Consider the following 23145-nt stretch of genomic DNA (forward strand, 5'->3'; position numbering starts at 1 on the left):
GTGTGGGCCGACCTGTTTGTCATCTTCGTGATACCAGTCTCGGGCTGAAAGAGAGAGAACTATAAGCCCACAGACTTCTGAGGTTTGAAAGCAGAGCGGCATCAAAGGTGGTCTGCCTCATCACAGATATTCTCACAACATTCTCAGGCTCAGAGAGAACTTTCAGTACGAGTCACACACGCTCCCGACTCCACAGCAAGAGCCGTCCTGAAATCATACATTTTATCCAAACAAAACACGTCTAGCAAATTAGCCTCAGGGGCTTAGACAGACACAGACAAACAAGCATTCCATATTTTTGTATGTTAATCACAAATAAAACAAACACAGTAAAACACACTAGACTTCAAACTGTTTCTGTGGTGTTTGTTCATGTGGGTGGAAGTAACACAGCTATTGCATGCAATCTCCTGTTTAGTTCAGTTCCCATTAGCTGATGCCTGGGATCTTTCTTTCCTCTTCAACTACCTGTTAGTGCATCAGATACACACTCCGCCGCACCCTCCCAGGGTTCCTTTCCAGTTAGTTACACCAACAAGTCCGTTTTTGGGAAGATCACCAGTCATGGCACACAGGATGTGTAGGAAGCGCTTGTAACCGCAGTGGGGGGAGGGTGGGGTGACGACATCGGGCGTTTGTGTTATTGTATAACTATGCAATCAAGGGGGTGTTTTGCATGGCGACAGAGAGACAGACAGAGACAGACAGTGGATGGGGAAACTGCAGGTGTGTAGTTTGTCTTGTGAGAGAACAGAAGGCTGGCAGGGACCTCCGGAAGCACATGGGGAAATCTGGAAGTCACTCACTCACTCACACACACACACACACACACACACACACACACACACACACACACACCCAACACAAACACACACACTCAACACACCTACACACACCCAACACACACTCACACACCCAACACACACTCACACACATACACACACTCACTCACAGTCACGGGATGCAATTAGCCCAGTGAGCATGAGATCAGGGCAAGAGAGCAATCTAACTGTTATTCCAAGTCAGGATGAGGAGGCCGCTGTTGTAATAGCAACTAGAACACTCTCATACCAGTACATGGTGACCTCTGAACAGTGGGACATAGGACAAATACAGGCCCAATACAGATGTAGGATCTTAAATTGAGCCAGAAAAGAATCCTGCAGCAGCAGGAATTGTGAATTATTATGCGGATTATAATCAATGGACATTTTTGTATGTATTGATACATTTTTCATAAGGGTAAATCATGTCTGAAATTTCAAAGTGGAAATTACAAACTTCAGAAGCCTTTTGAACCTCAAATACACTATACGTTTTACACTTCCTGCATTGCAGGAACGTTCTCTTGCAACATGGTGATCAAATCAAGATCCTACAGCTGTACATGGTCGGCCAGTAGGCCACAGAGATATTTGTGACTTGTGTACTAACTTTCTAGTGTTTTCCATAATGCGTGTATGATAGTGTGTTGTGTTTGTGTATTTGTATGCTGACATCACAAAGTGAATAAAGTATATTGTATGGTACACTGGGTTGAACAAACAGAACCCTGATAGTCCATCTGGCTGTATAACGGGATTTACTGCTGGGCTATATGATCATGGTCTTAGAGGCTTGAATCGCAATCGACTTAAAAATCCACAAAGCTTGTGTGCCTCTGGCTTGATATGTGCTGTAAAAATAATTTACAACCACCCCAACAATAATCTGATACATAGTCTGTTTATGGAAAATGCAGAATGTGTCTGTGGACTCTTGCCCTTTTTACAGATACACTGGAGGGTAGCAGCTGGAGTAGCAGACATAATTCTGATCATTACATGGAGAACCTAACTGCTGTGGCGGGCCGGACCAAGGCACAGACCCAGTTGCGTGTGTGTGTACTATCCAGCAAACAGGAAGTAGGAGAGGCGACAACATCAATCAACTGTTAACAACAGACAAACCGTTCCGAGGCTGCTACCCTTCCTCATCTCTCATCGCTGCTTTCAATTCTTCACTGACCGTGTCCAGAGCAATGTGAGGCTCTCTGTAATGTGCTGTACAACCACAACAGAGCTAATGGCCTGCCGTTGTCAGACGGGTAAACATACACTCCTACAAAGCTACATTGTCTACACTCTCAGGAAAGAAGGTTTCCTGAAAGGGTTCTTCGGCTGTCCCCATAGGAGAACCCTTTAGGTTTCCGGTAGAACCCTTTTTGGTTTCAGGTAGAACCCTTTTTAGTTCCAGGTAGAACCATTTTTTGTTCCAGGTCGAACCCTTTTGGGTTCCATGTACAACCCCCTATGTGAAAAGGGAACCCAAAAGTGTTCTACCTATAACCAAAAAGGGTTCTTCAATGGGTTATCCTATGGACACAGCTGAATAACCTTTTTACGTTCTAGATAGCACCGCGGAGTCGTCTTGTCTAAAAGGAGCCCTATTGAATTATCCCAGATCTGTTTGCGATGTCTTGCCAACTTCTTGGCACTCATGAGGCAGAAGTTTGAGAGGGGTCACTCAGACTACACAGTAAGGCTGCAAAATGAATTGAATTTTAATCGAAATTGCAATATTGACATGTGCAATATCCATATTACGAGAAGCTGCATTTTTTGTAAACGCCATTAATGTAACATTCAATCTCTTACCAACACTTTGGTTCCTACCCTGTCCCAACAACTTGTACTGTACCTGGCTTTTTCAGTAGTTGTCATGCCAAACATCACCAACCATAGGATCAGAATACTCATTTTATTTTTTTAAATCGCTATTATATTATTTACCTATATTGTGCAGCCCTACAACCCAGTGTTACTGTAAACACACCGGAGGGGCATCAAGTTCAACAGTCCACTGGGGAAATGCTACAATTTGCATATTAGATCGAATAAACAGACAGCGAATCCCTAAAGTGGAGCCACCGTGGTTCTCTGTCCCAGACTTTGGCATCCTGGCACCTCTCCAGCCCAGTGATTGTGCTTGGCTCCAGCGCTGCAGCCCATTTAATGCAGAAAACACTTTTACGAGCAACTAACACGACTGTAAATGCAGTGAGACTGAGGTCTCCTTGTGTCAAGAACCTCAAATAGCTCCAAGCACACACACACACACACACACACAATGAAAGAATGTAGTTAGTTGTGTGCTGAGCGTAGCCCAGATTAGAGGATTATCCCTTTACGCAGAAGAAGTGTTCTCTCCATTGCAGGAGTTGCAAGACCAACATAATCTCATGAGAACATGTCAAACAATAGTGTCATTAAACACTGTCTGTGGTATGTCTGACAAGATACATGTTGCTGATATACTTAAAGGAGACATCTGCAATCTGCAGTACAAACAATAAAAAAAGGTGGTCATCCCGCCACTGACTTAGAAACAATGGCGTGTCAAATCAAATCTTATTGGTCCCATACACACATGTAGCAGATGTTATTGGTCCCATACACACATGTAGCAGATGTTATTGGTCCCATACACACATGTAGCAGATGTTATTGGTCCCATACACATATGTAGCAGATGTTATTGGTCCCATACACACATGTAGTAGATGTTATTGGTCCCATACACATGTGTAGCAGATGTTATTGGTCCCATACACACATGTAGCAGATGTTATTGGTCCCATACACATGTAGTAGATGTTATTGGTCCCATACACATATGTAGCAGATGTTATTGGTCCCATACACACATGTAGCAGATGTTATTGGTCCCATACACATGTGTAGCAGATGTTATTGGTCCCATACACATATGTAGCAGATGTTATTGGTCCCATACACATGTGTAGCAGATGTTATTGGTCCCATACACACATGTAGCAGATGTTATTGGTCCCATACACACATGTAGCAGATGTTATTGGTCCCATACACATGTGTAGCAGATGTTATTGGTCCCATACACACATGTAGCAGATGTTATTGGTCCCATACACATATGTAGCAGATGTTATTGGGCCCATACACACATGTAGCAGATGTTATTGGTCCCATACACACATGTAGTAGATGTTATTGGTCCCATACACATGTAGCAGATGTTATTGGTCCCATACACACATGTAGCAGATGTTATTGGGCCCATACACACATGTAGCAGATGTTATTGGTCCCATACACATGTGTAGCAGATGTTATTGGTCCCATTCACACATGTAGTAGATGTTATTGGTCCCATACACATGTGTAGCAGATGTTATTGGTCCCATACACACATGTAGCAGATGTTATTGGTCCCATACACATATGTAGCAGATGTTATTGGTCCCATACACACATGTAGCAGATGTTATTGGTCCCATACACACATGTAGCAGATGTTATTGGTCCCATACACACATGTAGCAGATGTTATTGGTCCCATACACACATGTAGCAGATGTTATTGGTCCCATACACACATGTAGCAGATGTTATTGGTCCCATACACATGTGTAGCAGATGTTATTGGTCCCATACACACATGTAGCAGATGTTATTGGTCCCATACACATGTGTAGCAGATGTTATTGGTCCCATACACACATGTAGTAGATGTTATTGGTCCCATTCACACATGTAGCAGATGTTATTGGTCCCATACACACGTAGCAGATGTTATTGGTCCCATACACATGTGTAGCAGATGTTATTGGTCCCATACACATGTGTAGCAGATGTTGTTGCGGGCATAGCGAAATGCTTGTATGACAGTTGAACTAAGCTCGTGAGGCATTTATAATTTAGATTCTTCATGAATCAATGTGCATGTATTAATCATTTAGAAGTCTTAAAATGGATGCAGCAATCACACATTGCCCCTTTTACAATCAATTTGTTTTGGTTTTTACGTAAACCCTCTCAAACAACGGCTGAAAGATGAATGCTAGGCTGAGCATTTTTGTGGTTTAATTCGATGCAACTTCACATGGTGTTTTTTATGCTTTTATGACAATGGATAAAACCATAAAAATGGTGATGAATGACAGCTAATTATAAAAGCAAATGGGTTTTCACCTTCCTCCCGTGACCATAAAAACAAAACAAATTAAGCCTTGGTTTCGCTGATACTAAACTCTGCACTGTGCTCTCTCACACACACACACACACACACACACACACACACACACACACACACACACACACACACACACACACACACACACACACACACACACACACACACACGATTTCTCTTGGAGGAGCTCGCTGGTTTAGTTGCCCAGGCATTGATGTGCCATCCATAAAAATCTGATCCCCAAAACAAATGATCCTTCCACAGCAACACTAGTAATCAAGAGGAGAGGGAAACATCCGAGGAGATTAGAAGTGCTAATGCTGTAGCAGCCTCTCCTCAGATAGAGCCAACAGTTACGTTATAGCCAGGCTGCACGGCGAAAGCAGAAGCTGTGCTATTTGGAAACAAAAAGCTAAGTGTCAACCTAGGATCCACATTTGCACAAAGATATTACATATCTACTTATACACATAGGAAAATGCAGGCCTAGATAGTATTATAGTATAGGTGGACACAAGTGGAAAGTCACAAAAAACACAGGCCCATTTTCATAACCTGTACAATGCAACATAAAATAAACACAAACATAGTGGAATTTATCTCAATCCAAACAACCATTTCCCTGTGTTGTGTTGTTGATATTCTCTCTCTCAGGAGAGACAGTGTGTTCTGGTTCACTGCTCTGGTTCCAGTCACTGATGGTGATGGCCCATGGTGCTTTGCATGAGGTCTGACTGAGGCTGGGGCTGAGGCTGGGGCTGAGGCTGAGGCATGGATGGCTGGTTATATAAAGTGGAGATAATATTGGTGATAAAGTGGAGGTACTATTTCTGTACGATTAACTGATATGTCAGAGCATGGTTCATCCAGACAAATCTCATAACGAAGAATAAAAACACTTTTTCCCGGCTAAATGTATCACCACAATGGTAGCATTACACACAATGTTATACAAGGTTGCCTCAAAACACATATTATTTGAAGCACATTATATTCAGCTGTATGTACTGTTGGCCTTAGTCAGATTGGCCACAATACAGAAAAACTAACTTTAGTCTCAGCAGGCTGTAACGATCTGGGTGTCGTGGGTTACGGAGTCAGGCGCAGGAAACAGAGAGTTCAAGGTAGTGCTCATTAATGCACAAACGGCGAACATAAGCCACCCCACGAAACATAGGGCCCTCACAGAAACACATGCCCCAAACATGGGGACTAAAATAGTCCAGCAAAAACCCATGAACAGGAACAAACACGTTCGACTCAAACATGCACACATGTTACACAAACAATCCTGCACAAAGAAAGAGGCGGGCCGGCTGACTAATAAAGCCCAACTAATCACCACAATACATAACAGCTGTAACCAATAAACAGACAAGGAGGGGGAGGAAAGAATCAGTGGCAGCTAGTAGGCCGGCGACGACGACCGCCGAGCCCCACCTGAACGGGAAGGGGAGCCACCTTCGGTAGGAGTCGTGACACAGGCTATATCAATAACGGCTGTATTTGGTGTTGATCGCGGTAATTCTTTGAACTAACTCTAGGAATCATGTTCCTGACACATGCTCATTGTGTGGGGTCACCATCGCAAACTTAACCAAAATGTAACAGACAATTAACACTGATATCCACAGTACAGAATACAGCTGGATAGGCACTTTACAGAACCAGATGTTACTGTAGCTTACTCAGCAAGTTAATATTGCAGTCTGATTCCTTAGGGATGCGTTCCAAATGGCAGCATATTACCTCTGTAGTGCGCTACTTTTGACCAGATCCCATAGGGCTACCCATAGGGCTCTGGCTAAAAGTAGTGCACTAAATAGGGAATCGGGTGCCATTTGGGATGCACAGGTCTATGTATGTAGCATCATACCTCATTTGGCACCATTGCCCATGACAAAAAGGTATAACCTATTTAGCTTTTCTCAAATCATGACTTTTGAAGTGAAAGTTCGGATTTTGGCATTGAAGCCCTTCATCTCCTTCCCCAGAGTCTGATGAACTTGTGGATATTGTATCTCAGCATAAGCTCGCAACCACTGTATCTCTGCATCCAGTATGAAGGTAGAGGTCGCTTCTAGAGCCAGTGCTAACTAGTGTTAGCGCTAGCGAAGCGCAAAGACTGGAAGTATTTGGGTACAGCTAGCAGTCTTTGTGCTAACCTAGGTAGCATTGGTTCTTCAAAGCTACCTCTAACTTCCTTGGCAATTAAATAAAGGGCTTCATTGCCAAAGTCCCAAGCTATCACTTAAACCGCTTATGTATCTATGATTGAGGCCATGTATAATACGCTTATCACATGTATTTTTGGAAAATACTGGGTTCAATCAATAGGGCTTGAAGAGGCCAATAATTTCACCTGGAACTCCAAGCAAGGTCAAGCCCTTCGTAATCTCTGTCACTCATAAAGGACGCACACCTACAGAGATCAGCTCAGTTCAGTGGAGCAGCAGCTCAGTCAGTGAAGTCAGTACTGCATCGTGGGACCGCCTACAATGATTTTAAAAAGTGCACCCATTGCATAAATCTATAATTTCCACATCAATCGGCCTAACGAGGATGTGATGATCGTCAGAACTGAGGAAGTGTGGACGTAATAGAAGGTTTTTAGGCCGGCCTGCCTGGAAATGCAGTTGTAACAGTTGTCGTTGTGAAACAGACTCCAGCCTGGTCCCATATCAGCTTGTGCTGTACAAATTGCTTGGCATGGCAATGACCATAGGAGTTGGCTACACAGCACAAACAGATCTGTGACCAGGCTACTATACGTGTGTTCCGGCTATTACTACTACCATCTGCAATGACGGAACCAACTGCAGTATGTGGTATTGAAACTATGAGTGGGTGGAGACAGTTGGGAGTGACATTATCAACTCAAATATCACACTGCATCATAAATGAGACTCGTCTTAGTTTCAAGTTTCAAGTTGTATTACTTTCAGGTTCCTAGTCGACAATGCAACAACAATAAGAAATAACAACAGATAAGAATATAAAGTAAATGGCTCAGTAGAATAGAAGAAACATTTTAGCAGAAGTATAAAACAGGAAGGCACAATTAATTGTCCAATATTTACAAGTGTATTGGGGATGGGGGCCAGGGTATAAACTGAGCAGTATAATAAGAGTCTGGTAGCAGCAGTTGTGATGTGTGTGTAACATGAATGTATACTGTGTGTGTGTGTGTGTGTGTGTGTGTGTGTGTGTGTGTGTGTGTGTGTGTGTGTGTGTGTGTGTGTGTGTGTGTGTGTGTGTGTGTGTGTGTGTGCGTGCGTGCGTGCGTGCGTGTGTGTGTCTGTGTGTGTCTGTGTGTGTGTGTGTGTGTGTGTCTGTGTGGGTGTGCTAATGTGAGGAGAATCAGAGCAGGTGTTCGGCAGACTGAAACTTGTAGATAGAAACTGTCTCTGAGCCTGTTGGTATCAGACCTTATACTCCAATACCATGTACCCGAAGGTAGGGGAGAGAACAGCTTGTGGCTGGGGTGTGTGGGGTCCTTGATGATGCTGGCCTTCCTCAGGCACCATTTTGAGTAGATGTCCTGGATGGGTGAGAGCATGGTCCCAGGGATGTACTAGGGCGTCTTCACCACCCGCTGGAGGGACTTGCAGTCGTGGATGGAGCAATTCCCGTACCAGGCCGTGTTGCAACCGGCCAGGATGCTCTCGATGGTGCAGCAGTAGTATGTGGAGAGGACCCGGAGCAACATGCAGAATTTCTTCAGACACTTTAGGAAGTAGAGATGCTGTTAGTGCCTTCTTGACAAGAGTGGTGTTGTTGGTCCAGGACAAGTTCTCGGTGATGTGGACGCCGAGGAACTTAAAACTCGTGACTCTCTCTACTGCAGTCCCGTTGATGTGGATCGGGGCATGTTCACTACTCTGCTTCCTGAAGTCAACAATCAACGTGTTTGTCTTGCTGACGTTGAGGAAGAGGTTGTTGTCATGACACCACAATGCCAGTTCACTTATCTCCTTCCTAAAGGCTGACTTGTCGCTGTTGGTTATCAGGCCTACAACCGTGGTGTCATCAGCAAACTTGATGAGGGAGTTGGTGTGGTGCAGAGCCACACAGTCGTGGCTGAACAGGAAACAGCACACAGAAACACCACCTGCCTTTGGGTTAACACACACCAACCTACCAGTGTTTATATAGGCCTATAATATATCAATTGAAATATGAACATATATAATAAATGGTTTCATTAACACACACACACACACAGGAACAATGGAGAATTGGCTTGCTAATAATAGCGGTGGAAACATTCACAGAGGCAGAAGTGTACGGCAACAAACAAGTATCAGGAAACAATAAAGAAAGGCATGCATATGAATTCAGCTGAACAAAGGGTAGGCCACTAGGGACCACTGTTCTCGGTATTAAGTCCCCTGGATTCTGTGGCAACTCAAGGTGATTCATTTATATGGTTTCTATATTGTCTTTGATCTGTTTGGTAAAAGAGTGGTATTCAGTGATATTCTCAATATTCACTTAAACCATCAATGTCATTAGATACTGAAACACACACACACACACAATCACACACACACCCAACCATAGCACATCTGGGGAATAATTCAAAATCCTGACAAACAGTCCTGTAGCTCAAAAATGATCACTAAACTAGTTTGTGTTGATCCCTACATGTTGCATCAGTCCAGTCTCTCCCGTCTGTTGACATGAACTGTACACAGAGAGAGTCAGCCTACGTATGGAGTGATTGTGTATGCAGACATTTCTCTGATGTTTCAAACACAGCCAATGCTTTCTTGGCCACTACAAGCATCTGGCAAAAACTGTCATCATCTTGGTTTTTGGCACTATCTTCCTGAGACCCTATATTACTTTCTCTTCCTCAGTACACCGCCCGGCTACACCTAAAGACTGAGCATTTTGGTGAGCTTTTAGATCAAGTTTATAACGCTGATTGCTTAACTTTACATTTATCCTCGTTGATAATGTTGTCACGTAATAATGTCTCTGCCACTTCGTTATCTCGGGTGAGTGTTCCTTTTGTGTGGTCTTATAGTAAGTGTGTGGGTGAGGTTGGTTGACTTTGGTTGCCAGCTGAAGCCTGGTAAAACCACCCTGAGCCAAAACCACCCTGTCACCAGTGAGTGGAGCATTCAGTCTTGTCTAACCAGGCAAGGCCAACTGGGCCATGTTTTACAGTCATCTGAAGACAGACTGACATATTGCCTATCATAAGGCTAGTGAGCTGTAAAATAATTAAGTGCAATTACAATAAAACAGAATAAAAGTTTACAAGATTACTATTAGAACACACAGGGCAATGTTTTACTGACATAACGAGATTGGTATGTGATATAGCCTGGTAATAATCATAAATATCACTTTATAACCAATTACTGTAAAAGGTTTATAGTAACAGTGAGGTAAGCTTTGTTTAACAGTATGGCCTGGTTCTATGATGGTAACAGCATAGCAGTGTGTTGTTGCCTTGAGGGACAGCAGCACAGCTAGGCCCACACCCTGTGACCCTGCGGAGAGTGTGACCTCATCACCATAACAGACTACGGCAATGTGGAGAGGAAGCTATGGGCTTGTTGTGTGTATTTTTATTTTAATGTCTTGCTTTGCACCATTTTGGAGAAAAATGCGCACTACCATAAAAAAATATTAAATATTGTGTCCACAACAGAATTATATAATGACATTTAGCCAAATTATATTTACCCAAATTCTTGTTCAATATCTTTCTTCTACAATATCCACACAACCACCACCAACGTACATTTTCTGTTGATCTACCCTTCATGACACTTAAAGGCAAACACTGAGAAATGTCACCTGGAGAGTCATTTTGACACTCACTGACTGACATTGAGGGCTATTTCCATAAAATGCTGCAGTTGAGAGAATACTGGGAAAATTAGCCATGGAAATGTGCAGACAGCTTGGTGAATACCCGCGGCACTGTGGCATGCAGGCTCTCTCCTGAAGAAGGCTTTGCAATACATTGTTCTTAATAATGGTCATCTATCTCATTCTAAAATGGTTCATTTTATCAACATGTATCATTCAAAAAGATAATGACATACACAAGTCTTTGCATTTCATAATAATCCTAAACTCTCTCTCCCCCCTCTCTCTCTCTCTCTCTCTCTCTCTCCCTCTCTCTCTCTCTCTCTCTCTCTCTCTCTCGCTCTCCCTCTCTCTCTCTCTCCTCTCTCTCTCTCTCTCTCTCTCTCTCTCTCTCTCCTCTCTCTCTCTCTCTCTCTCTCTCCCTCTCTCTCTCTGCTCTCTCTCTCTCTCTCTCTTGGTCCCTCTCTCTCTCTCCTCTCTCTCTCTCTCTCTCCCTCTCTCTCTCTCTCTCTCTCTCTCTCTTGCTCTCTCTCTCTCTCTCTCTCTCTCTCTCTCTCTCTCTCTCTCTCTCTCGCTCTCTCTCTGTCTCTCTCTCTCTCTCTCTCTCTCTCTCTCTCTCTCTCTCTCTCTCTCTTGGTCTCTCTCTCTCTGGTCCCTCTCTCTCTCTCTCCCTCTCTCTCTCCTCTCTCTCTCTCTCTCTCTCTCCCTCCTCTCTCTCTCTCTCTCTCTCCTCCAACAGCATCCTGTGGTTGCCAAATGCTATTTTAAAAATCCTTCAAGATGTTTTCTTTTATTTGAATCATATGTAACTGCTGGAATTTTTGGCACGATAATACACTTTAAAGTGTAAGTATACCATTTTAAAAGTGAAAGTATCATATTTTATTAAAGTGAAAGTATCATATTTTTTTAGACAATGTCATGACAACATTCCTCTATTCTACACCGGAGCTGAAACTTTTCTGAAATAAGTTGTCTAATTGAAGCAGTTGGCTCAACAAACATCAACGTGACTTCCTACACGATTCAAGATAGACTTTTTGACGAAGAGCAAACCACACTGGCAACCCAGACAACAGCCAAGTTCAATGTTCAAGAGGAAGGAAAAAGACACGCCCAAAAGTACCCCTCTGCCAATCAACAGCCAGTTATCTAGATATCAGACCAATGAACGATTACGGGGCTGGGTCACACGCGTTGTTGCTAGGGTATAGCTTCTACCTTGTTACTATCACTGTCAAGCCAATCACAAGGCAATTCGCAATGTATCAACATGCTCCTGGTAAACCCGTCACTGAGCTTCCCTATTGGGCAAGGCACGTATTCAGGGCCCGCCTATGTGGATGTTATTATTTTCTAATTGGCCAGAACAGCCGTCCTTTACTTCGCAGGTTTTTAGTTAGGTGCAGTTGATATGAATCTGGCTGGGAGTCCCAAAGACTCAGAACTGAACATAGACGTTCATATCGACCTAACACAGTTTTAGTTTTTATTTCATTTTTGTCTCATATTTTTTTTTTTACATTAGCTGTACATTTGTGTATATAGATATTATTTTATATTTTTATACAAGTCAACAAGATGGAACTTAATTCTCTTTTAATTCTCCTGGAGGCTGCAGAATACTTGGAAAGAAGAGACAGAGGTATTTCCCTGACAGAATGTCAGATGGCTTTGACTGGGTTAATGACCGTATTTAATGTTAGGAAAATTAAAACGGTCTCTATTCTATCTTATGTGAAGTTGTGGACGTGCACTGCCATAGCGCAGCTATGATGTCACTTTATGAGCAATGAACATACTGTGCTGGTGCGGTGATGTTATTGCAGACCGACCGACCTAGATATAACTTGCATATTAACAAACTAGTCAACACGTTAGGACAAGTCTTGAGATATAACCTATGTGCATGTGTAGTTTTGCATTAGTATGATCAGTCAATGCTTATAACCTGTTTTATCTGATGGCTATAGCCTTGTTTAAAATTGGTTAGGGACAAGTTCAAGATACAGTTTCTTATCAAGATACATTATGTATATCATGTTTATTATAAATGGTTATGTAGATAAACTCAATATTAGATTGTCCTGAATCTTGTGCTTTGCTCCAGCATTGTCAACGAGTTTATCTACGTAACCATAACCACTTTTATCAAATAACATGTTTGGCTTAGGCTACGTCATATATGGCATTGACAGTTCTATTATGTGATCGCCAGTTTATATCCCTTGTTACGTTTAATTTATTAGCCTACATGTGTAGAAATTAACCCTGTTGTTTTTGTTTACTTTGTCAATAGAAGCAGAACATGGTTACGCGTCTGTTTTACCGTACAATAGCGACTTTTCCCGAAAGAAAACGAAAGCTTCACCAATTTCAAGAAAAACTCAGAACAATAGGTAAATATACACCTTTTTCTAACGATATAGCAATATTTCCATCGATCTGTTTGTGTTTATTCGTCATTCATACAAACGCCATTTTTATTTTCACTGTTTAGATGTCGTATAAACACTGCCACGCGTACAGCATCACTTTTGAAGCTCACTTTCTTTTTCAACACCCATGCTTCATTCTGACATTCACCCCTTTCCCCCAATGCATTCACGCATTGATTTGAACATGCACACTTCTGCTGCATTTGCAACGTTTTGGAACTTGTGTTATGTCACTCCCTCCCATGACCCATATGACACCGAGCGCGCGTCGTCATCTCGGTAACAGTACACGGCGTTCTGACATAGATAACAGAACAATTATGTTAAATGTATCGATTCTGCTGTCGTGCTGAGGCTGCTTTGTGCGGCTGTGTTTCAGGAACATTTAACAATGTGGCAATTGCAAAAAAAGATTACACCACTTTTAAGAAATGTTTGTTGTTGTTACTGCGCTAAATTTACCGGCCATTCTAGTTTTTTATTGGCTGGTTAGCATATCATATGATAGGTCCTGCGCAGTGCCTTCAAAACTTTTTTTTTAGAAGCAGTCTCACGCTTTGATAATTCATTTTTTCTTCGTAAGTTCAGCAAGTTATTTTAATTTCCTCCATCAACATATGAGACGTCATATGACCCGCCCTCACCAAAGAGGCTCATTTTATAAATCATATGTTGTGGGAGATATATAGGATCTGTCAGTGGCCTATATTGTCAAGTCTTGTGGTGCAGTCACAGTGTGTTTTCTTGGAGCAAAACAGTGGGGATGTGGCACACTCAGGTGGGTGTGGTGGCCAACTCAACTTAGCTCACACAGATGTCCACATAACACATTGCCCCACAGACACAGCCTTAGCAGACCCTGCCCCTGCCTGGGCGGAGGGCTCAGTTTACAGCTGGTCTGGCTGCAGCCTGAGTTTCTCTCCCCTTTCTGGTACCAGTTTATTGCTCTGCAGACTACAGCTATTCTTTCTGGTAGCAGTTCAACGCTCTGCAGACTACAGCTATTCTTTCTGGTACCAGTTCATTGCTCTGCACACTACAGCTATTCTTCCTGGTACCAGTTCATTGCTCTGCAGACTACAGCTATTCTTTCTGGTACCAGTTCATTGCTCTGCACACTACAGCTATTCTTTCTGGTAGCAGTTCATTGCTCTGCAGACTACAGCTATTCTTTCTGGTAGCAGTTCATTGCTCTGCAGACTACAGCTATTCTTTCTGGTACCAGTTCAACGCTCTGCAGACTACAGCTATTCTTTCTGGTAGCAGTTCAATGCTCTGCAGACTACAGCTATTCTTTCTGGTACCAGTTCATTGCTCTGCACACTACAGCTATTCTTTCTGGTACCAGTTCATTGCTCTGCAGACTACAGCTATTCTTTCTGGTAGCAGTTCATTGCTCTGCACACTACAGCTATTCTTTCTGGTACCAGTTCATTGCTCTGCAGACTACAGCTATTCTTTCTGGTACCAGTTCAACGCTCTGCAGACTACAGCTATTCTTTCTGGTACCAGTTCATTGCTCTGCACACTACAGCTATTCTTCCTGGTAGCAGTTCATTGCTCTGTAGACTACAGCTGTTCTTTCTGATAGCAGTTCATTGCTCTGCAGACTACAGCTATTCTTCCTGGTACCAGTTCATTGCTCTGCAGACTACAGCTATTCTTTCTGGTACCAGTTCATTGCTCTGCACACTACAGCTATTCTTCCTGGTAGCAGTTCATTGCTCTGCAGACTACAGCTATTCTTCCTGGTACCAGTTCATTGCTCTGCAGACTACAGCTATTCTTTCTGGTACCAGTTCATTGCTCTGCAGACTACAGCTATTCGTTCTGGTACCAGTTCATTGCTCTGCAGACTACAGCTGTTCTTCCTGGTAGCAGTTCATTGCTCTGCAGACTACAGCTAGTCGTCAGTACAACCCCATTTCTGCATTCAAATCAGTGGAAGTTAGTTGACACATGGAAACATGGTTTTCCATCATTTTATTTAGCAGCCCTCCGTACCTTTTTAGATTGAATGTATTAATTGCAGTGCAATGTTATGCCCTTTGCACGACACGAGACAGAGGCAAATCGGTGTCATAGAAAGGAGAACGTTCGGGTGAGTTTCCCTGTTTACTTTGAAGACCGAGGTTAAATCGGGACACAAACACTAAATGCAACGGCCACATGGGCGTACATGCACACAATTATAAGATTACATCCTTGAACATGTGCGTCCTCAAAAACAACAAACGGATGCATACAGCTCCTCATTTTGTTTTCACTGCATTGCTACCAAACGAGCACATCCCAGGCCTTCATATAATATGCACTTATAACCAAGCGACTGTTTTCATCCATCCCCAAAATGGCGGCTGATGTCGGCCTTATTTACACACCAGACCTGTCCCGGCTCTAGTGATGATTTGTCAATCTTATACTGACAGTTTATATGACATTCAAAGTCATGTGTTTGTTGTTGTTGTATGAGGCAAGTATGGTGTTGGACTGTGCCTCCCTGCCGGGCCTCTTTGGGCCGCTTTCACCCGTGCCTCGCTTAAGGAAACCATGGAGTGTCGCCTCGTGCTTTGCCTGTCCCCAATTTGCACATGTTTCAAATTTGAATAGGACTACTTCCTTATACAGGAGATAAAGCATTTCCTCTCCCCTGGCGTCGGATGGTGAAAAGGGCTTGTCAGCAGTGTCTGTAGGCTGAGCCCCTCCCCCTTCCACTGAGCATGGCCAGTGAGAGGCCTAGGGGCAGCAGACATACGTGCAGATGGGTATCATCATTAGGCACAAAACGGAAGAAAACTGACTAAAACCAGGAGAGACTACCTGGACTTGTCCAGTCAAAAAGGCAAGTTGTTCATTGCAAAAATGTTTTTCAAGCGTTTTCGGTTGTGTGTCCTAGTGAACACCACCCTGGATACTATGACGATGGGTGACGGCGCACACAGGATAGGCTAGCATCAGCTCAATCGTCTCATGCAGTGCGCTGTGGGGCAGTGGGGCCTACGCAGATTCAGGTCATCTTCCCGCTCCCATCCCTGCACATCTGTGGGAACCACGGCTGAAGTCGACAGTACAAGGGCACTTAAGAGGGATTGGCTGAGAAGAGTGGAGGACTCCACGGCAGGGGTCTTTGTGTTCGTGTCTTGGCTTGTTATTTCCTTGGCATCCTAGATGGTAGTTTCAGGGTATTATTGGGACAAGAACCAAGGGGTTTGTTTATAAAGATGAACTCCAGTGCTCTCATTCATTTCCATTGGCGGGTCGTCCTAGTAGCCTTCCAAGCTCCCTGGCCTGAAATAGTATGCTGCAGTGTCGACACTGTAATGGAAAAGGAAAACTGTAAATTATACGGTAATTTGGGGTATCATCAACAGGAAAATACTTTTTAACATTTTACTGTAGCATACTGTACGTGATGGTGCATTGTGGGAAAATATTGTGGGCGGGAAGTAATTGCTGTATTTGGAATGGCACTGTAAAACCTTTTGACCACTCGTGGGTGGCAGGTAGCCTAGTGGTTAGAGCATTGGGCCAGTGACAGCAAGGTCGTTTTAATATCCGAGCGGAAAAGGGGAAAATATGTGGATGTGCCCTTGAGTAAGGCACTTAACCCTCATTTGCTCCACGTGCACCGTACTACTATGGCTGACTCTGTGAAACAACATATATCACTGCACCTATCCGGTGCATCTGCCCAAAAATATATGGTATGATGTTGTTGTTTCTGGGTCATTAACATATTTTAAGGCGTGTGTCATTACATAGTACTTGCTTTGATACCACATTTAAATTACTGTAGGTGCACTGTAATATGAAAGACAGAATTTGACTTAAGTTGCCACCGAGCTGCCTGTAAGCTACTGTGAAATTTACAGTAACCCCTTTACAGTGTAGGACTGTTGACTGCTGTCCAGTCTAGTGTGTGTGTGTGTGTGTGTGTGTGTGTGTGTGTGTGTGTGTGTGTGTGTGTCCGTTGAGAGCTCTCTGACAGATTTCATACACACACACATCGAGGGAAGAGGATTTAGTTTTCCACACGATGACGAATGCAGAGCTTTGTACAAAAAAATAAAATAAAAAAAAATATATATATAGATAAACAGAAATGGAGGTGTGGGGGAAAGGGGAGCGAGCGAAGGCCTTCTTCTTCTTCTTAGTATTTAGCCTTCTTTCTGAATTTCCATTGCATTGTCCCAGAATGCACTGCGACAAGAGGTTGTTAACCTTCCAGCTTATGTAAAATAAATGCATGGCTGTATGCCTTATCTAATACCGGGAAATTTGTTTCACCATTTGTTACACAAGAGTACTACAGCTCTGCCATCTATTTTTGCATCCTTGCGGTGTTTGTGTGAGCGGCTGTTTTTACCTGACTGGCCCTCCTGGCCCTCCTGGCCCTGCCTGGCGGTTTAGTCTAAGAGCACTTTGAGGAGCTGAGTTGCAGTCAGACCACAAAGAGGGAATCTCTCTCTCGCTCTCGCTCTCCCCTCTCCCCCTCTCCCCTCTCTCGCTCTCGCTCTCCCCTCCCCCTCTCCCCTCTCCTCTCTCCCCTCTCCTCTCTCTCTTTCTCTTTCTCTCTCTCTCACACACACACACATTTTCCAAGCATCAGCCTCTTGAATCTCTCCAAGCCTGATTAGGCCTGCAGAGACGCTGCGTGTTATTTCCAACAAATACTAGATGAACATGCAGAAATAAACATGAAATTCCCACGGGTCTGTAGATTGTTTAGCTTATAAGACCTTTTAGACAATCAAGGACTCTATGGCCCTGTTGCAATATCCACACTAGCATGCTACTTAGAATGAAGCAATGCGTGTGGCCTGCAATTGAAGTAGAGTATGTAAGTAACAGTGGAACGTATCCTACGTGTTGAAAGCTGCAGAGCCACCCATATAACAGCAGAGGAAGGACAACTGGGAAAGGGCTTGGGCCGACCAACATCCTCTTTATACCGCGTGTTATGTAGGTCACACACTTCTTCTACCCTTTACGTCTCCATTTCATCTGTCCATCCTAATATCAAGACGTTCTCTCTCTGTCTGTCTCCTGACCTTCACCATGGGTCATGTTCATTATGTACCAAAACGGAAGAAAACATACTGAAACTGGAAAACTCTCCCTCAGAAGCACTCGTTTTCATATCCCATTGAAAAAAGTTTTCAAGCGTTTTCCCAAATGAACACAACCCAAGTGCGCATTCCCATCCTGCACCCTGGTCATGAGACGGTGTGTATTAATGACAGTGTCCAGAGTGTTACTACAGAGTGTTACTACAGAGTAACTACAGAGTAATTACAGAGTGTTACTACAGAGTAACTACAGAGTGTTACTACAGAGTGTTACTACAGAGTGTTACTACAGAGTGTTACTACAGAGTGTTACTACAGAGTGTTACTACAGAGTAACTACAGACTAACTACAGAGTGTTACTACAGAGTGTTACTACAGAGTGTTACTACAGAGTGTTACTACAGAGTGTAACTACAGAGTAACTACAGTGTTACTACAGAGTGTAACTACAGTGTTACTACAGAGTAACTACAGAGTGTTACTACAGTGTTACTACAGAGTGTTACTACAGAGTGTTACTACAGAGTGTTACTACAGAGTGTTACTACAGAGTGTAACTACAGTGTTACTACAGAGTGTAACTACAGTGTTACTACAGAGTAACTACAGAGTAACTACAGAGTGTTACTACAGTGTTACTACAGAGTGTTACTACAGTGTTACTACAGAGGGTTACTACAGTGTTACTACAGAGTAACTACAGAGTGTTACTACAGTGTTACTACAGTGTTACTTCCTAAGGCACTCATCCATGTCTCTGTTTATTTGCCCTTTCAGATCGTCACACAACGAGCTGGAGAAACACAGGTAAGATGTCAGACAACACTGTGCTATATAGCCTGGTCCCAGATCAGTTCATAGCCAATTCCTATAGGTCTATTTGACTCAGTGCTAGCCTGATCCCAGATCAATCAATCACATTTATTTATAAAGCCCTTTTTACATCCGCAGATGACACAAAGTGCTTATACAGAAACCCAGCCAAAATCCTGAAAACAGCAAGCAATGGAGATGTAGAAGCATGGTGGCTAGGAAAAACTCTCTAGAAAGTAAGGAACCTAGGAAGAAACCTAGAGAGGAACCAGGCTCTGAGGCGTGGCCAGTCCTCTTCAGTTAATAGCCAATTCCTATAGGTCTATTTGACTTGGTGCTAGCCTGATCCCAGATCAGTTTATAGCCAAGTCCTATAGGTCATTTAGACTCTGCTATACAAAACAAACAGATCTGAGAGCAGGCTTCAACCTTCCCCACCCTCCTTCCTCCCCCTCTGTCTCTCTTGTTCATTTCCCTGGATAAGCTGTATGTCTCTCGTGCAGACAGTCCCATGGTTTGCTTGGAAGGACTCCCTGTTCCCTAATAAACAAGAGGTGATGGGGTGAGGACTGTCGGTAAATGTCAGATGTATTCTTGTGGAGCTGAAGTTTAAAAAGCACATAGTAGACTGAAAATATGAAAATGTCCGGCCACTTGTTTGCGCAGTCCCCTCCCTTCACCTCTCTCGCCCCACCACCTCGGATAAAAGATGAAAGCGCATCAAAGATGAGGAGCCTTGGGCAGACAGATAATAATCGGATTTCTAAGGCAACCTCAACCTTTGTGTTAGATTTGTCTTGTGCCTCCGTGTCTGTTCATAGGGAGAAACTTGTTACCATGTATGGCAGGGGAATCCTGCCATTAATGTGATAATCCAGTGGCGGGTGGTGAAAGGAGGGGAAGTAGGCCTCGCCTGCCATGTCTCTCAGCTAGGCCTGTTGAGTCGCCCACTCACGTCCCAGAATGCATTGCACCTTTCTATCTACCTCTCTCTCTCTCTCTCTCTCTCTCTCTCTCTCTCGCTCTCTCTCGCTCTCTCTCTCTCTCTCTTTCACACACACACACAAACACACACACACACACACACACACACACAAACACACTGTAGAGGGATGTAGAGGGATGTTTGAGGAGAGTAGATGAAGAGTAGATGAAAGAAAAAAGTATAGTGTGTTTTTGGACCTCTGTGTGTAGTTTTATTTTGTCTTCTCCGACTCAGCTGATTTAGTAGTGTGGTGTTTCTTCTGTTCTATATAGAAAACAGACTGACTAACTGCTGCCTGGGCTTAGGATAGGACCAATAGAAAACAGACTGACTGACTGCTGCCTGGGCTTAGGATAGGGATGTTTGAGGGCTTAGATAGGACCAATAGATGACTAACTGCTGCCTGGGCTTAGGATAACCAAACTGCTGCCTGGGCTTAGGATAGGACCAATAGAAAACAGACTGACTGACTGTGGGCTTATAGGACCAATAGAAAACAGACTGACTAACTGCTGCCTGGGCTTAGGATAGGACCAATAGAAAACAGACTGACTAACTGCTGCCTGGGCTTAGGATAGGACCAATGACTGACTTTGCCTGGGCTTAGGATAGGACCAATAGAAAACAGACTGACTGACTGCTTGGGCTTAGGATAGGACCAATAGAAAACAGACTGACTGACTGCTGCCTGGGCTTAGGATAGGACCAATAGAAAACAGACTGACTGACTGCTGCCTGGGCTTAGGATAGGACCAATAGAAAACAGACTGACTGACTGCTGCCTGGGCTTAGGATAGGACCAATAGAAAACAGACTGACTGACTGCTGCCTGGGCTTAGGATAGGACCAATAGAAAACAGACTGACTGACTGCTGCCTGGGCTTAGGATAGGACCAATAGAAAACAGACTGACTGACTGCTGCCTGGGCTTAGGATAGGACCAATAGAAAACAGACTGACTGACTTAGCTGCCTGACTGGCTTAGGATAGGACCAATAGAAAACAGACTGACTGACTGCTGCCTGGGCTTAGGATAGGACCAATAGAAAACAGACTGACTGACTGCTGCCTGGGCTTAGGATAGGACCAATAGAAAACAGACTGACTGACTGCTGCCTGGGCTTAGGATAGGACCAATAGAAAACAGACTGACTGCTGCCTGGGCTTAGGATAGGACCAATAGAAAACAGACTGACTGACTGCTGCCTGGGCTTAGGATAGGACCAATAGAAAACAGACTGACTGTGCCCTGTTAGAGTATGCGTGCGAGAGGTGGAGTGTTTGTGTGTGTGTGAGCTGTCACTCGTGCTGACTGCTGAGAGCCAGCTCGGGGTTTGCCGGTCACATGACTAATGTGAGCGAGTAATAATTGACCTCTGCCGACAGCTCAGTGAAAAACATGTAAAGACATATTCCTCTCTCTGAGACAGAGAGAGAGAGAGAGAGAGAGAGAGAGAGAGAGCTGAACCTGAGTATAGGTCTCTTGTTGTTGAGATATTACTGCATGGTTTTATCCAGTGGGGTTGGGTTACTAAAATAGTTGCAGCCAGTTTCACATGCTGAAATCATAGTTGCGGTCAGTTTCACGTGCTGAAATGATAGTTGCAGCCAGTTTCACACACTGAAATGATAGCTGCAGTCAGTTTCACATGCTGAAATGTGTGAGTGCTGGTAAGCTCTTCCATAATCACTGTACTCATTTCCCTTACGATCAAATGTGGCCACGAGTTTCTGAAAAGTTGTCTTTTTTTTGTTTAGCTGAAGTGACGAACTTCCAGGTTTATGAATGTAACCTTCAATGTCACTGATGCAATAGATTAGAACAGGAGGTTGAGTGGTTAAAGAATGGTCATTTAGGTACTTCCACTTGAAATGCACACTGCAGGTGTCTTCTTTTAAGTGAGGGTTTGTAAAACCTGTATAGCAGACTGCCAACATGGTTTAGTTGTAGAAACGGTAAGGAAGGGAAGCAGTGCAGGGGTTCACAGTGACAGGTGTCTGGAGATAGAAGGTCCTCTTGGGTGAAGGGGTTCATTGGGCTTAAAAACATAAAGGAGAACTACAGCACTCTTTATATAATTAAAATGCCAACTAAAAGTTGCCGTGCCTTTCGACCCCACTTGTCACAACGAGACAGTTGCCATAGAGAAGAAGAAGTGAACTCGAGATCATAAAGGGGCGGCGCTGTTTTCTTTCGTAGCGGGTCGCTGACCGCTGTTGACTAACTACCGTCCTGCAACGCTGTGGCGGCGCTGTGGCACCGTGTCCCACAGGGAAGGCCTCGGGGACAGCGCGAGACAACGTTGAAATGTCGTCTGTCGCCGTCCCAAAGCCTCAACTCTGGCTCACTCAACCTCATTTCCTTTCAAAAACAATCTCCTTTTTTCCTCCTTCATTTTAGATTCCCTTGTCTTCCTGTTCCCATGTCAGGGAGAAAAAGAGGCCTGTGTGTGTCTGTAATGACAGGCTTTCAGGGAGAGGGAGATGTTGTGTGTGTGAGGGTTTGTGACGCGTCGAGAACATAATGCGCCGTGGATCCCCAAACCCTGTCCAGACTTGTGTCCTCAAATTACATTATGGGAACGCATAGGTGTTCAAATGTGGAGGTGGTTCAGTTTCCAACTCCCTGCTGCAATAGCCCATTATTGTAGTGAAACTGTGGGCTGGTTGGCTCAAGGCATTGTCGTGTCTCTATTTCCTGTATCTTTGTTGATGTTACGGTGATACCCTATTTGAGGGTTTTGCAAAAAACTACAAAAACTTTTATTCCAGTCCATAGCCAAAGGAATTTAGCGAATGCTTGATTAATCCTGAACCTTTTCAATTATTCTCTGTGTTGGTGGATCTCTCTGGGAGGCTGATCCCTGTCGACCCACGATGGAAGGAGCCCTATAGTGCTCAGCCTCTCAGCTGTCATCCTGGTCCAACCCGTTTAATGACAGTATGACTGGGACTTAATCTGAGACAATCCCTGTATCGGTATCCACATAGCTCCGTGCGCACTCCCTCACGCCCTTA

The 23145-nt window shown here is 43.8% G+C and overlaps 1 long non-coding RNA gene across 1 annotated transcript; it reads left to right on the forward strand.

Moving 5' to 3' along the window:
- Positions 1-12169: 12169 nt before the first annotated feature.
- Positions 12170-20471, forward strand: LOC135536951 (uncharacterized). The gene is made up of 4 exons (XR_010455097.1): positions 12170-12466; positions 13121-13220; positions 19107-19136; positions 19281-20471. It is a non-coding gene; the product is annotated as an uncharacterized LOC135536951 (long non-coding RNA).
- The last annotated feature ends 2674 nt before the right edge of the window (positions 20472-23145 follow it).

Source organism: Oncorhynchus masou, unplaced genomic scaffold (assembly GCF_036934945.1).
Source record: "Oncorhynchus masou masou isolate Uvic2021 unplaced genomic scaffold, UVic_Omas_1.1 unplaced_scaffold_688, whole genome shotgun sequence".
NCBI classification, from domain to species: domain Eukaryota; kingdom Metazoa; phylum Chordata; class Actinopteri; order Salmoniformes; family Salmonidae; genus Oncorhynchus; species Oncorhynchus masou.